This window comes from Anopheles coustani, chromosome 3 (genome assembly GCF_943734705.1).
Source record: "Anopheles coustani chromosome 3, idAnoCousDA_361_x.2, whole genome shotgun sequence".
Classification (NCBI taxonomy): Eukaryota; Metazoa; Arthropoda; class Insecta; order Diptera; family Culicidae; genus Anopheles; species Anopheles coustani.
Genome location: NC_071288.1, coordinates 91,320,495 through 91,336,936, shown reverse-complemented (window position 1 = coordinate 91,336,936; position 16,442 = coordinate 91,320,495). Strand labels below are relative to the sequence as shown.

Sequence of the window (16,442 nt, the reverse complement as noted above, 5' to 3'; positions counted from 1 at the left end):
CCCTTTACATTGGCTAACGAATTTCCTGTTCGGTTATTTTAAAGGTGAAAACTCGATCTGTCATTCACATTTTAAATTATTTCAGGATCTTTTATGTGATTTGTATATCTCCCAGGATTTTGTTATATTGTTTACTCATTGGTTTAAATTTTCAAATGTTTCTTGTGTGTTATATCTAATTTCATGTTTTTTTCTCTCTCTTTTGCAGTGCGCCTGACCACGTCTCCTGCTTTGCTGAGCTGCATATCAACATTTCCGTAGTTTATCTTTTTAGTGGAAGCGGCGGTAGTGGCGTTCCGAGTGATAAAAGGTAAGGCAAGCCCTAAAACGCACAACAGCATACCACAGTAACGATAAGACTATCATAACGATTGCAAAAGTTCCGTTTACATACATATGGGGTTTGAAATAACTCTTGCAATCACAGCTGCTAAGCGAGTCCCATACCTTGAGTATCGATCGATATCGACGATAAAGTTAATTCGATTTTATCAAAAAAGACCTTAGCGAAAAGGGAGGGGTGCAATTTTAAGTTTGTTAAGATATTTACTTCCGCAGCTTCGATAAGCAGCCGGCCACAATGAGGAGATAAAAGAGAACCCGTCTTCGCTTATCCGGTTCCCTTTCGGATGGCGGCTTGGATATCGAATGTGCAGAATCGAATAGAAACTTTTCCTTTTGTGCTAGAAATGTTGTTGTGCACGGCGCTCGAATGAAACTAAAATACTGCGTGTTGCGGGGGGAAACCACACCAGCACAATCCTTTGAGGAGCGCGGGCCGCTAATGCTGTTTGTCGGTAGAGATAATGAAGTAATTAATTTAATTCGTACCCACAAGCGGCCGGGCGTAATTTGCATATAATAGGGATCGGTGAGGCTAGTGCGGGCGTGGGAGGATGGAAAATCGCAGACAACCTTATCCCATCCTCCGCCGAACACTCCTACAAGACGGTATCGGCAAGGAAAGTGAAACGTGAATGAAAGCTCTACTTCCTCGCGAATGAAAGGAAAATTGGCGCATGATAATTCGGCCCGCACCGTGTTTTACACATGCCACTTTTAATAACTGTCATTTCTTTCCACAGGCACGCACATTCATTCGCGTTGGTGGTAAAATGGGGACGGATTTGTTAAATGTGTCAAATGCACTTCGGAAGCATCCGAAGCTGCCATTTGCGGTGTTTTGCTGACGGTTTTGCCGCTGGGAACCTTGCGTAAACAACGAAATGATGGGGCGCCGCTACTGGTTTGCCAATAGAGGAGATGTACGAGCAAAAAGGAAGAAACTTGTGGCGCCAACCAATGTGAAAACGCAACACAAGACACACACACCTTGGCAGTGGCGTCAGTTTCTCGCTTCTGTCATTTGCATATTTTTGCCCTTCGTGGACGTCACTGAGTGCTGGTTGCTGACTTCGTTCGTCTTTCGTCGCGTTTCCCAACGTCCCTTTCTCCTTCACCGTGATCCAACGACGACTGCATTATCGTCGGTTGACGTTATCAGATAAAGGCAGCCAATATCGTCACAATGTTGGTGCTCGAGCCTCACGCGTTCCACTCGAGATCGATACTTGGCACAAATTCAATCGCACTCATATGAACATGAATAACTGAATTATACGGTTGCATTACGCGTGGAATAAATTAATGAATATTTCTGCTTATTTGGCAAATGCAATTCGGTTGTTGTGGAATTTGGAACTCTTTGGACACGCATGTTCCTCCTTTTTTCAGGGATGACGTGATACGTGACGGGGTTGTTTCTGGTTCTACACGCCATTTGCAAATGATGTTTGATTAAATTTTATCCATTAGACCTTTTTTTCCTACACATCAACAGTAAACGGAGCCGCCTGTGGGGAACATTCGGGACACGGCGTATATCGGTCGGTGAAATGGTTTAGTGGCTTTAATTGATGTTGATTAAATTTGCTCAGCTTTCACTCGTTTCCTACCTCATTCCCTGTGTTTGCTGACATTGGTTGAATTAGGGAATTGATGATGGGCGCCAGAATACTTTTTTTTTAATTGGTAGGCAGTAGAACTATTCGCAAATATTTGCGTGAATTATAATCAATTAAAATGTGATTGGGTGTTGAGGAAAAATTGTGTTTATGATAAATAGCACATGATTGATACTTTCATTGCGCATTTACCTTTGTTTTCTCTCGCTCTAATTTAGCGGAATTTCTGTTTTGTCTTTTGTGTTTTACCTTCCTAACTATATCACCCATAGACCTTGTTGACCGTGTGATGGCGAGTAATGAATATTTAAATTATTCTTCCAATGCAATCCGACAGAAACCGTTGTTCGGTTTGTAACGAATCCACTGAACTTGGTTGGAATTTGCGTACTCCTCGTCGTTGAAAGCGAATCGAAAAAGCAACTGTTGCTCAGAAAGCGGATACATTTTGTGCATTCCTAACTTTTATGCATTTTTAAATCAAAACAAGTTATTTTGGTTTATTTAGTTAGATATGTTCGTAAGTTTAAGTAGATTAGTTCGAAATAGAATGTTTTGATAAATTAAATTACTAAAAAACGACGGTGAAGCCTGTCCTCGCACACCTGAACGCAACAAATCCGACCCGAAAACCCTTACGCCGGCGGTTCCGCTCGCCCGCCCTTCCGTTTCTGGGTTTCGTCCCATTTTCACCGGCTGTTTCGACAGGTTTTCCGCTCCGTGTAGTGGTGGCCAAAAATAAGCGGCGGTTCTATTTTTAACCTCCACTGCCCTGTGTCCTGCCCTCCCGTCGAAAGGGGGCGGCAATTGTTGATAGAGATCACGGGCGCGTGTGTGCGAAGCTGACGATGATGATGTTGATGATGCTGATGATGATCTTCACTTTACGCGCCACCCTTGTTCAGTCGCCACGCGCTGCGTTGCACTTTGGTTTGTCTACGTTTCTGAAATTTGCCGGCGCGAATGTTTCGCAGGGAAAAGAAAACGAAACGGCGCCAGAACACCGGGTGTTGTTGGATGGTTTGTGTGTGAGTGCGGAGCGCATATTCGAAATTTTTCCAAAAATATAACTTTTCCACACCCTCGTTACCGCGTGGCGGGCTTAAAATAGACTTCCCAATGGGCAAACGGAAGAGAAGGATGGTGTGAGGTTATTCCCGCGAGCGCGCGCGTGTGTGTGTGTATGTGGAGACGCGTAGAAAAAAACCGAATCCAAAGCAGATGGAAATCGTTTCCTTACCACCTTCCTTTGTGATATGCTGTGCGCGTTTTTGTATATTTTCTTTACCAACCAACATGTGACAGATCAGACGCGACCAGAATCTATTTGACTCGCTTCCCTAGAGCCGGCTTTCAAACAGCACGCTCCCCCCGAGTGGATTGCAAATGGCAAGGCGCCTACACCCACCACGGAAGCTGGAACAAATGGCCGGGACGCACATTTTCACTTCGGCTGGGAAGTGAGCCATTAAGTGAGCATTTGTTTTCTTCTTCGTTTTTTTACCTCGTCTTAGTTTTTGTTACGAATCCAAAGACGAGAGCGCGCACCGCGAAATGGAAAAGAAAACGGCGCGAACGCGATCGCTCAACCGGCGGAACCGTTTTGCTCTCAACTTGACCATGAACCTCAAACGAACGCACACCGAGTCCCAGTGTGTATGGGAGGTGGTGCCCTTTAACGAACAAAAAAAATTGGTTGATCGTAACTGGCAAGAGAGGAAGAGAAAAAATTATAAACCCGAAAAAGAAGGCGCAAAATGATCCACTTAATATTATTTTAAATCCTTCTCCAACCACTAATGACTTCACCGGGCATCCAACACCTAACACCACCACCGGAGCTCCCCTGGGTGGAAGCGATCATTCGGGTGACAGATGGTTATGTTTGCCCGCGCACGCCTTGCCTTTCGGGTGTAGATTTCCCAGCCCCATTAATGGTCGCCCCATTTGGCGTCTCATTAGCGGCAGAGAAAGTGGAAACTATCATCGATTCCATATGGTGGGGTGGTGTGGTTTTGCACTTATTTGGTGGTTCTCGTTCAGGGCCAATCAATTTTTAGCGCGCTTTAACCTTGGGCGTTCGACGTCATCATCGATCTTGTGTTTTGTTATTTTTATAGATCAAAATTGAACAGTTTGTTTTTTTATGGTTTTGTTTTGATTCCTCAGTTTTAGGATTAGACTAAACAACCTACTATATGTGTTATGCACACACTTTTAACTTTAAGAATAAAATGTATTAAAAGTTCCTTCATTTTTATATTTTTTACGTTTTTTGAAGAAATAATGGACGTTTGTTTCTTGTTCTCTAATTTTAGATAAACACATTGCTGCGTTCCTAATATCTAATATCGTTCCAGGAACTGTCACATTGGTTTCGGCAACTGCGATAAGAAAAAACCGTTCCCAAATAACAATCTACAACAGCGAACAGTATCATGACTTCGCTAAATTAATCGATCCATGTACCCGGATACTTCTGCTCGTGCAAGTTCGATAGTGGAAAAGAAAATCGAGAAGTATCCTTTTTCGCCGACTTGTTGCATCCACCACCACCGTGCGTTTGAGAAATTCACGCGTGTTCACGCTTGGCCGTAGGGGAAGGCAAACTTCGAACGGACACAATCGTGGCCATAAATCAATCGCGAATCGCACTTTAATCAACGCCGTCGACCGTAAAAAAAAACCGTGTTCCGTGTCGCCGGGTGCACTGTTGGAGATGTGAGATGTTTTATATATACGGGGTTGTGTCGATGCGAGGCCCGAATGTGGACCCAACGCAACGATGTTCATCGACGACGATGGTGACGGTCCTCCCGTTGATGGTAATTGTCTGCACGCTCCGACTCGTCATCGTTCGCACGACAACCGGTTCATCGATCGGTTCAATCGGGGCTCGGTTTGGTGCTACCATTCGAACCCACGAACGCCGGTACGGGAGATGATTGTTGGGGCTACAGTTGATGCGATGAAAGTGATCAAAGTGAACCGACCGAAGCGGAAGAAAGGATGAAAGGGGGAAAAAAATGCCCGCCCACCGATAGAGATATGTCGATAAAGTGAATTTCTTGGTGGTGAAGGAAAACTTACGACAAAAAAAAAGCCGACACATAGCCATGCGTACCCGAACTGACCATGTTTGAGAGGAAGGCAAAGGCGAAGATAAAAAGGTCCCAAATGCCTCCGGATGGCTTTTGTCTCAATCATGATCTGGTTCACGCCCAAGTTGGAACAGTAAATTCGGTTCAATTTATTAGCGATGTCAACTGTCCTCGACGATTTGAACGAGTTAATTTAAGGACTAAGGTTAAGGTATCGGGAATGTGTTTTTAATATCTTCCGTATCGAAAAAACGTTGATTATCGTGCTGATTGTTCAAAATGATTTTGAAGGAATGTTAAAATAGAAAATATGATAAGCGATAAACGGCAACATATTAATTTCTTGCGATAAAAATCTGTCGCCACCCAGTGAAAAAGAAAAGGTTCGAACAGTGTCTGTCTGGCCATCTTCGGGCTAATAGAACCCGTCTGCTTGTTTTTGTTTCTTACCGGACCATACATGCGCCACGCAATCTGCAACGTGAGAAGATACCGGCATGCCAAAATGGTCACAAAATGGAAAGTTTTCCCTCCCAATCAATTGACGATCTACAATTCCATCCAGGGAAGGCGCTTTTTTTTTCTTCCCCACCACCCCATGTGTGTTGTGCCTCCCTGTCGCCAGCTTGTCTTTCTGCGTCTTAAACATTGCATCGGATCGGGAAACATATTTTCCCCACGTTTTCGCGTACGCTGCTTGTGAGTAAGCCCGCATCGTCGACGGTGGCTCGATTTAATCGAACCGTTTTCAGCACGTTTCGTGAACTCGCCCTCATCGCCTCGGTCCGAAGATGGTGGAGTATAATTTGCGTGAGAGAGTGGGCTCTGCCTGGCAGGAAAAGTCCAGCGATATGTGGTGCGGGCTGGATGAGAAGATGCCGCCTTGTCTTACTACTATGTATCGATCGTCGTACCAAGTTTGGTGGGTTTATGGGTAAATTTTTATTTCGCAGGGATCGTGAGATATACGTTTCGCTGAAGTTTTGTGTTTGTGCTGGGAATGTTTTTTTTCCTTTCGGTCTCCTGCTACCCATGTTTGCATCGGGCACTATCTGTTAAATGCTAGTACATCTTTGACACAGAAAAGTGTTTCTTTTTACCACCTCGGCGTGCATCCCTTAAGTCCCAAAAGCTAATGGTTTTCTGATGACCAACCGTGCAAACGCGACTCGACTGAATGTGAAATATTATCATTTCGCCATCTCGTCACGTTAAGAACGTCGACCAGGTTCAAGAGCTGCCCGCCCTTCCCGAAGTGTTGGTGGAAGTGTTAGAAAACTGCACAATCATGGCATTGCGGAAACTTGGTGCTTCCAGTATCTCCAGAAGATCCTTACTTGTTTCCAGACCGTCACCGGAGGAGATGAAAAATCTTGCTTAACGTCATCTTGTGGAAGGTTTCTTTTTTCCTTCCCCAAGCCCCCCCCCAACCGATGGCATAAAAGATAAATTTGTTTGCGATGGAAAATTGCGGCAAGCTCTTAACCGTCCGTTGGCCGTTTTTTGTTGTGTCTTATCATAGGCAACACTTAGGAAACACCTCCAGATATGCCGTGTGGTGTACGTGCTTGGTGAACGGCCACAACAGCTAAGGCTACTACTAACGCCGGTAATTAGGGTCAAGTTGTTATGGCCGTGGAGATGGCACTGACTGACAGTGTACTAAAATGTACGGACATACGGGTTCCGAGAAGGAGGCGTTCGAGCCTCCTGTGTACATATGATATGAGACCTCTTTCTGGTCGTTGGGATAATGGAATTGGGTAAAAAGAAAACTAATGACTATCCCGTGTAACGGAACCCAGACTAATGGTATGACTTTTTTCATGAGCTTCAGTGTAGGAAATAGAAACTAAGGGATATTAAAGGGATCACCTTTGGTGATAACTTATGAGGAATGGAAAACTTCCACGAAGATCAAAAGCAAGTACTCCAATACAATATAGAAATATCATATCCAACCTTATTTTAAATTATCTTGCACTTCTGGGATAGTTAGTTTTATCAAATTCTTCAGTCTGATCATCCTGACCTGCCTATGAACTAGTTCGATAATTTCATATCTTTGGAGAATGGGAAACCTTTCTATCACTTTCCCTTGCGAAATGCGTTACGTTTCGGCGAATTCCAACGAAACGGGGCGCGCTCCATGGGCTTCGAGACCTCCACTTATCTGTCGCTGTCAGATTAGTGTTTTAGATCGTCCGGTTAAAGCTGTTTGCCGCACACCGCGCCATCACAGATATCGTCCGAAGGCCAATAAATGACAGGCCTTAGCTTGACTTTGGAAGCGGAAAGGAATCGGAAAGCAAGGCGCATCGCATCGGGGAAGAAGTTATATCGCTATCGAAACGGGCACTTCGAAATCGAATGCGAAATACTTCCCCCTTACTACCCTTTATCACTGTTATCCCCGCGGCATGGGTTTGCAATGGCGGTCAACAGTCGAAGAATGTTGGGAAGAAAGTTAAAGCCATGGTATAGGACCTAGTCTGGAGCGCACCGTATCATACGGTTAGCCGGAGGGCTTTTCGCACAGCACGGCGCGGGTAGTAAAAGACAGCGAAATCCATCGGTCCATCGTTCCTTTTCCGAGGGCTCGATCTTATTAATATCTTTTTGGACTACGAAGGTGAAAGTCGCATATCGAGTGGCTGAAAGAAAGCCGAAAGATTCGCGCCGATTGCCAGAAGGGGTAGGGCCGTTGCGTTCGTATTTTCTGAAAATATTCCGGAAAGAAAGAAGATGATGACGAAATGACAACTTTAAGAAAACGAAAGCTCTAAAGTATATGTTTTGTCAAATTCCAACTAATTGTACACCTCAGGTGCCCTAAGTAAAAGGGTATGTTCCAAAGTCTGAATGTTAGCACTTGGTCTACTTAGCTCTGGCGCCAAAGTTTCCAGGAGTTTAAATAATAAGCCATGTAGATGTTTCTTGATATCTGACAGACATACGTCTTACGTAAAAATCTTCTGAACCCATTTTGAACCCCAAGATACAAGCGAATTCGTTTGTGGTTGAGGTTATCCTCTGCTCTAATTAATTTCGTCTTTCGTCAGTAATTGGACTGTGGTGTCGGTACTATGCTAACTGCTTATGGGCAACAACAACACTTCAACTGGACTTAAGTAGATTGATCGCAAGTGCTACTCACAGTCCAAACGCGCCGTGATTTGCATAATCAAATATTGACTCGCGGAGATTCTCACGGTTCTTCAGATTTTAAGAAATGTTTCTGCTCCTAAGTCTTTCGCCGGTTGGTGTTGGTAAACACTTGAGAGCTGATAAAGATTATGTTAGCAGCAACGAAACGAAAGCCCCATCGAGCTTCCTAACCGTCTCGCGTGCTGTTTCTCTTAAGTAATGTTCATGTTCGTTTAGGGGAAATTGAAGAGCTGAAGAAACAAGAATAGCCGGCATTACCTGATCATCTGGAAAGGCTTCTCGTTCCATGCGAACAACAACGGGTGCTACTTAAAAAGCATGGTTCGCTTTGTGTCTGCCCTTCGATGAGTAATGGGCAGCAGTTTATTTTGGTGGAGCGAGACCAGTGCCTTAGAAAGAGACCGGCTTCCGAGATCCGGTGTGAAGGTCAAGCTAAATTGCCTCACCATTCGTTCGCCCCCTGTGTATGTGTCAAAGGTATTGCGTTACGCCGTTCATCGTCTCTTTGTCGGCCTGCGATGCTGCCCCTCGAGACAGCGCCGGCAGATCCGAGGTTTATACCACTCGAACCCTCCTATATCCCATAACGCTCATCGGATATACTTCCCCAAAGCACTTGGATGGGACGGAAAACGGGTTGAACCTGTGGAGCGGGGAGTTCGGTACGGAAAGTGATCACCGAGTATTAGGTTTCGTAAATTCGACACATCCCCTCCTGAAACCCTCTAGACCACCATTCATACACCCCCCGGAGTGGGCAGCAAAGGGTTGAAGAAATACGTACGATGTTTGGGTTTGAAAGTCTTGGTGCGATACTTATGAACATCCGCTGCGTGTGCCGGCTTAGGAGCGGTAGGCGACTATTAATAGCGTTATTTATAGCGAACGATAAATTATGCTTCCTGCCGATTTTCCCGCCGATCGTCGTTCTCATTTGGTGGATCCTCCCCGAGAAGTGTCTGCTGCTCAGTGTGACTAAGCGTTTGGCGTTGCTTCTGGTCTCGCACCGTACGGCTAATGAGGCCTCTTCCTCACTCCTTTTATCAATTCCCTTTTTATCTAACTCGACGAGACACTTGAGACCCCGTTTCGATGATGGGAACGCAAATTAGGTTGTCTAGGTCTAGGAAAGATCCGTTTCGCGGAAAGCAGAGCAGCGTCGTCGATCGCGCGTTGATTCAAGTGTTGTTTGTGTTTGGGCTAACGATGGTGGCAGACGGTCGTTATGTTGTTGCCGACGAGACGATTTTTTGGTTTGATTTTGCAAACCCCCCGTGCCTTCGGTTTAATGTTTGCACAAGCAATCCAAAATATTGTTTGTGAAAACAGGCCGGGGAAACCCTTGCAAATGAGGTTTATTTTTAGGTCGTACGGGAAACCAAAACGGGTGACCCTAGACACGGCGCTCTAAAGCTCTACAAAAAGGCAAAAATCCAGTTTCGGACATAAGGAGAAGGTGGTGTTTCTTTTTACGATGTGCGAAAGTGCAAAAAACAGTAACCCCTTGCCTTAAACTCCATAGCGGCGATTAAAAGAAAGTTTGTTTATTTGTTTGGCGAGTGCGCTGCTGTCAGCCTAGCCGGTAACGCAACAATTTAGTGACAGAATGGCTTCATCGTGGCGTACACCGAAACCGGTTTACCTTTGGATAAACAGTGGCATCGGGTGTCGAATATGTTTCGCGATTTTCGCAAACAACGTCCGATGTTGTATGTTTAAAAATGTTTCCCTCGCGTCCAGCCTGATTAATTGCATAGTGATACCACATTTGGTTTCCAGTTCTTGTGAGTCACTGGTAGTACTAACGTTCGTTAGGATCGCCTCAAAATGGGAATGTCGGAGATCATTAGTGTGACTTTTGGTTTCCCAACGGACCACGAGCCTTGGATCGCTTGGATCAACTCAGCCCGAAAACCACGACAGAGATCGGGAAAGCTGTCGTCGTGCTCGAGAAACTCGATTTTGAAGTCCCTACGAGGGACATTGGGGCTCTTGTGAACGTCCTATCCTTCCGCAGAAACCTCTCCACCGTTGAGGTGTTAAAAGGTTTACACCTCGACGGTCTGTTGTTCCAGCGAGCCCGGCCAACATCAATCACCCTCCTTTTGCCAGACCATCTCCACCATGGTGCCATCGCGTCTGGGTCGGTACCCTCCTCTTAGCTAGATGAGGTATCTTCGCAGCTTCACGCTAGAAGACGAACCGGCGCGAATCCGTAAATCGCTAGGGAGGGGAACTGCTATCGTTCGTTTTTCCGGAGGACCCCTTATGCCCGCGGAACTACGCGATATCCCCGGTCTCCCCGGTCGTGTTGATTCAATGGGTCTTTCTCTTCAGTCAACGTCAATTAAACGGATAGGTGAAGACCCTCGGGTCTCAGATCGGGTCGTCAAGAAAAGCTGAATTAACCCTTCGGGATGGAGTAAAAAATCGGTTTTATTAAAATTATTTGTTGTGCACACTCTTTTAAGAAGAGAAATTCAAAGAAAATACTACAAGAGCACACAGTTTTGCATTTTTGATTTCATATTTTTAGTTTGAACAACTTGAAAAAAGTAGTTGAAGGGTTGAATGGTACGAATAGCATCATAAGAGAGGAAAGCGAAGCAAGAATTTGCTTTAAATTGTTCAAGAAAACGGCTCGACGGCTTGATGCCAGCCTCCCGTGGAAAGTGAGATGTTTTTTAATGAGACAGCACCCGGGAGGAGCGCTGTCGTTTAGTAATGGCGCGAATTGACATTCCCTCCCCGTTGATGCTGCCGTTTTGCAATCGTTTAGTCATTGCAGGCCTGATTGTCATCCGTTTTGTCATCCCATGCTGGGAAAACTAACGGGGAAGCGGGAGAGAAGCTTTTCGCGCTACACTTCATTTCCGTGGTTCCGAGAAATGAACACAATCAGGATAATGAATGTCAATAAATTGTACAAAGAGTATTTGAAAGATTTCACCGATTATTGGCTTTATCGGATCGTTAATTATGCTAATTGTATATTCACTTTAATATCAACACACTATTAAAATGAAGGAATAAATAAAAATAAGAAGAAAATAACCGGGAGTTACAACCTGAGACAAACTTTCGTAGAAATTGCTCCAATAAATGTAAAGGATACGAAGTACGAAGTATAAACATTTAAATGATGGAAAGACATATCATCAATTTATAATAAGTTTATATTTCGAAAAATTAATCACATTTTTCATTTTCTTTTCGTTGCAGGTAATAACGACAACTCTCTGCTTAAAACGAGGATAACTAAATGTATGTCGAAAACTACTGCCCCAGTATCATATTAGATTCCTAAAATGCATTTCCTTCGACATCTGCATCTGCCATTTCAAACGTCCCTGCCAAACATGACATCGACCTTGTGGCATAATTTTACGCATCGCTAACGTAACATGGCGTCCTATCGACAAGATGGACTGTTGCGGTCTCGCTCTTTCTTCCTTGTCTTGGGGAGCAGAATGTCCAATGAGCGTATAGTGAGGGCATTGCTGCTGACAATAAACCCATTACACGGGCGGTGGCGCATCCTTTGCGCCCCGTTCGTTAACCCCCCGGCCGGTGGATCGCTTTCGAACAGCCGATCCTGCTGGTCGGAATTTTTGAATCGTCCTTTTACTTCACAAGGGACGTGCGCACCTTTCATTGATTGTGCATCCTTGCAGCGCCAATTTTAAAGGAACGAGGGATAAGGATTGTTGAATTTGAATGAGTTTATTAGTTGGTTCTAGTGTAATATGATGTCCTTTTCCAATGGAACTTGTTTTGTTTCAAAGGAAAGGAACATTTAATTGTTTATTTTACACAACACATGATTTATATATGTCTTAGCAAATATTTTTAGATAAAACGTATTTTGTTTTCTTGTCTAGAATGTTGTGAATGACGTTCATGCAATAATTTTGTTGTTCATTCCAAAGGTTCCTTCTGGGCACTTTTTTTTTCTCTTGCTCGTGACAAATAAATGCACAACGGGGAATACAATCTTCACCAGCGAGGAGAAAAAAAAAGTGAATCACTTCAAACAAAACAATCAGTGTGTTTTCGTTTTCCACTCGAACATTGCTCATCGCTTGTTGTGCACAGCCACAACATACTACACGTGCCTGGCCGTCGGGTGGGATGCATCATTAATTAATTATTACGGCCTTGCTCTGCGCTCATGGCTTTGCCGTTTGTTGCTTCTTCTGCTCTCATGGTTGGCACGACCGGCAACATTGCACATCACTCGATCTGTGCCGTTTCTTGTTTTTCCCTTGCTTGCTTGTTGTTGTTTTCCCTCCGCGTGGCCTTGCTCTGCATGCGGGGCACTTTGTTTTTCCGCTTTCATTTTCCTTCGCCATTGTGCCGTGAAGATACGCCGATAGAGAGTGACCTTGCGTGTATTTTTTTTGCTCCGAGTTCCCCTTGCTTGGTACATTTTCCCCAACGGTTCTCCTTTTCCACCGTGATCCGATGAAAGTGGAAAGATGCTGCGCCCGGTTCGGTTGATGATGATGTTGAGATTGAATGCAATTTATTTTGCAATAGGAAAAACCGGATGGAAGGCTGGCTCCCGGTTCACTCAGTCATTGGGTCGGTCGGTTAGGAAGGCATCTGGGTGCGAAACGAAGGCATGAGGATGAGGATGAGCATGAGTTATTTGTCTGTTTTTCCCCTGCGTGCGTTTTTTGCTTTCGTTATCATGTATCTTTCTTGTTGGAGCTACTTCTTTTGCACCGCATTCGTACCAGCATTTCATTTCTAATCTTTATGTTTCTTGATTTCGAAACGGCCCCGGGGGGACGGGTGCTCGGTAATACATTAATCAATGCGCTGGTGAACTCTACTAGTAAAACTTGCACATACATAATGATGCATTGTTGCAGTTGATTGTTTGCAAAAAAAACATTGCTTTGATTTTTGTTTTTCTTTCTTTTTGTGAAACAGAAAGGGTTTTCCCTAGCCTACACGTTCGTTTATCGTGCTTCGATGTGCGTTCGTCATTGAATATCGTCATCAATCGAGTACGCGTTTGATGCGGTATCGTGACCGAAAACTTCTGCCATAAAATCAAGCCCATTTTGGTATGGTAAGAGAGTGTCATTCATGCTTCGAGGGAGGTATGAATTTGTGCTCCATGCGAAACCACGGGAATTGAACCGCAAAAACCACGCAACGGTCGCTGCAACTCCAAGTGGCAGGTTTCGGCACCTCTCGTACGAGCTCTAGCTTTCGATAGTTTTACTGCTGGAACCACACGTGGTCCGGTGTCGGTAGAAGTTTGTCGTGTGGCGAAGCGAGGATAAAACAATTAACCACACTGGTTGAGAGGAGAACCTGACCTGATCGATCATAATTGAAGTATGTTACGCCTCGTCACTTGAGAAGCATAGCATTCTCAAGCAGGAGGGCAAACGAAGGCCTTGGTTTACTCTTCTGTTGCGTGCTGTCAAACATTAAAGGTGTTGTTAAAGAGATGGTGTTCCCTCTTAGTTATTTACGTGAAAGGATAAAGATGATTTTAAAGGAGAAAAAAGTCGATGCATTTTCGTTATTCTTAACACGTCTTGATCATATATTTACCTTTTTTGTTTTTATTCCCTCTTGTGTACAAAAATTTCCACTTGGAAATTTGATAGAATGTCTCTTCCGTTTCCACAAATTTTCCATGGTTAAATCGATTAGCACGAATTGGCACGTCGGTTCTTTCCACGTCCTCCCTCTTTTGCAAATTTATGATGTTATTTGCCAACGACACAATCCAAAAAGGAGTGTGGAATATGATCCAAACAATCTTCCGAGCATATGTTTGTGGCAGCTTTTACGACTCGCCCGTTAACAGCCACCGAATATAGACGTTCAGGGGCGGTCGGTCATAAATAAAATGAACAAAAGTGGAAACACGGAACCCGCTGATGCTCGTCGCCAAAAGTAATCTAGCTTTTTTTTCCCTTTTTTTTACAAATGTTTATAACTAACAAACGACGCTTTGTTTATTATCGTCTCAATACCTCCAAAACGACAGCCGCATCTTTCCTAAGTGCGCTCCCTCTCCCTTCTCTCTAGTGCTTGGTTTCTTAGTAAAATGGAGAATACATTACTCTCTGGGGCACCCTTTAATGGATGAATTAAGGAAGACGACCCCCGACGAATCAGCAAAATTATGATGATCATAATGATGATTAGGAACGGGGACGCCCTCGACGCCCATTAGTGCGGCAAACAACTCCATCGGCCGGCTTCGGGATCTGCCCGGGAACTACACACCTAATTTCATGGTCAATTTTTCATCCTCACACAGTGTGCTGGGAGAAAGCTGTCACTTTTTCCCTGTGGTCTGTGCGATAGACTTTTTCTTGTTTTTTTTTTTTATCGTTTTGCTACGATTAGACTCGCCAGCTTAGGACAGAAAAGTCTCTCGGGGTGCCCAACTCCTCAGCCAAATTAGTGTAAGCGTGTCATGATCGTCAGATGATGTCCGAGACTGGAAAAGCGGATCGTCTTATGCGGGGAATTTGTTCCACGCTTGACGCAATTAATATTCAAACGATCGGTCATAGTTTCAACTGTCTTATATTACTCACATTTTAACTGTAACTAAAAGATCAATAATTTGGGGGTGCCCATGGCGCAGCGGTAGCGCGAGGAAACACCACACCACAGGTGTGGGATCGAATCTCGAGTCTGGCACCCTCCGGTATTACGAACGGCTGACCACCGATCTATAATATACCGTCTTTCGGTCACACAAACTCTCTTCGGAGGGAGGCCTTGTCCCACTAGGGGATGTCGTGCCACTTAAAAAAAAAAAAAAGATCAATAAATAATGTTGATAGTCTTCAATTGCAGGCATCTCCATTTTGTTTTTGTCACGTCTGGGTGGGTGGCGACAATTTTCCATCCCAAAAGTGTCACAAGGCGCTCCCCTTCCCCCCTTCCCCTCATTGAATCAACCTTTCCTTTGTTCCATTTTGATCGCCGAAGACGAAAAGAGGGGCAACCATTCCTTATTTATGGGGTGTAATAATAATGGGTGCGCTTTAAAATTGCCACCGGAAATGGTAATGAGACGTAGATAGAGAATGGCAGGGGGGGGGGGGGGGGGGGGGGGAGTGGTGGGTATGACATTAGAAAGACGACAGTGAGTGAAACACAGCACCTGAGATCACACTTGCGGTGCCATTATTTCGCGATCCATGCTGTGTCCCACCATGCACATGCGCCCGTCACCTTTATGTGGGTCATTGTTTTATGCTCCTCGGGCCCTTTGGAATTGCCTCCCTCCTCCCCCTCCGCTTTTCTTCCCTTTTTCATCGATTATAAAATTATACGTTCGTTCGAGGTTGCCCAACGGGAGCCGCGGAATTGGCCGCAGGCACGAACGTCAACTGATGATCGATGACGATCGCATGCGATTGGAATTGGAGGTAGAATGGAATTATGTTTCATTAGAAAAAATAATTGGCACTCACTTTCTCCGCGAGCGCGAGCCGAAGGGGCTGAAGACAACAAACAAACGGTGAACGAAATAGACACATGCAATCAATGGGAAAGAGAATCAGATTCCCGCTGATTGAGTTATTGGTGAAATCTTTTTATTTGTTTACTGTGCGGCAAAATATATATTGCTTTATTGAGCCGAAGATTAATGTTACAGGAATTCTCAACAATAAGAAAATAGGAGATTTTTTTTTCCCGAAAGATTATGAAATTAAATACTTATCATCATAGAGAATAGTATTTGGGAGAATTGTTAACACAGCTTATAGCTCAGTATACCTAAAAGCTTCTTTGGGTTATAAAACTGAGTTTCAGTATCGGAGTTGAACCAACGAGGTGTAGTTTGAGCAAACCACATACTACCATTGGGCTACGGCAACTTTTCTTGTACAAGAATCTGTTTGGGATACAGTATGAATATTTTATTTATTTTTCGTAATATACAACTATCCTTCAAAACCTCAGAATTTTGTTCACACAAAAAATCAAAACATGTCTTACAAGGTAAAGTCCTCGTTTTAGATGTTTTAATGGTTTCACGTTTCCTAGAATTTGCTTGATGGATGGCAGAAACCTTTATTTTTAATGCTCCTCATGTTCCTTTCGTCTCCTAACGAACCAAAAAATGTCTTACAGCTCCTTATCGTTCCATCTTTTTTTTGTCGCTCGAACGTTTGCCACTGGTTTGGAAGGCCTATTCCCGTCTCGCAAGGGGCAT

At 44.3% G+C, this 16,442-nt stretch overlaps 1 protein-coding gene and 1 non-coding gene across 3 annotated transcripts in view; both read left to right on the top strand.

Annotated features, from left to right (window-relative positions):
• The first annotated feature begins 206 nt into the window (after positions 1-206).
• LOC131260655 (dnaJ homolog subfamily B member 6) overlaps positions 207-16,442 on the top strand; it is a 32,136-nt gene continuing 15,900 nt past the window's right edge. For both annotated transcript variants that reach the window (XM_058262442.1, XM_058262441.1), the window contains exon 1: positions 207-310. The gene's annotated coding sequence lies outside the window, so the exon portion shown is untranslated. The remainder of the gene's footprint in view (positions 311-16,442) is intronic.
• Positions 11,680-11,852, top strand: LOC131261578 (U4atac minor spliceosomal RNA). Its single transcript, XR_009178195.1, has one exon. It is a non-coding gene; the product is annotated as a U4atac minor spliceosomal RNA (small nuclear RNA).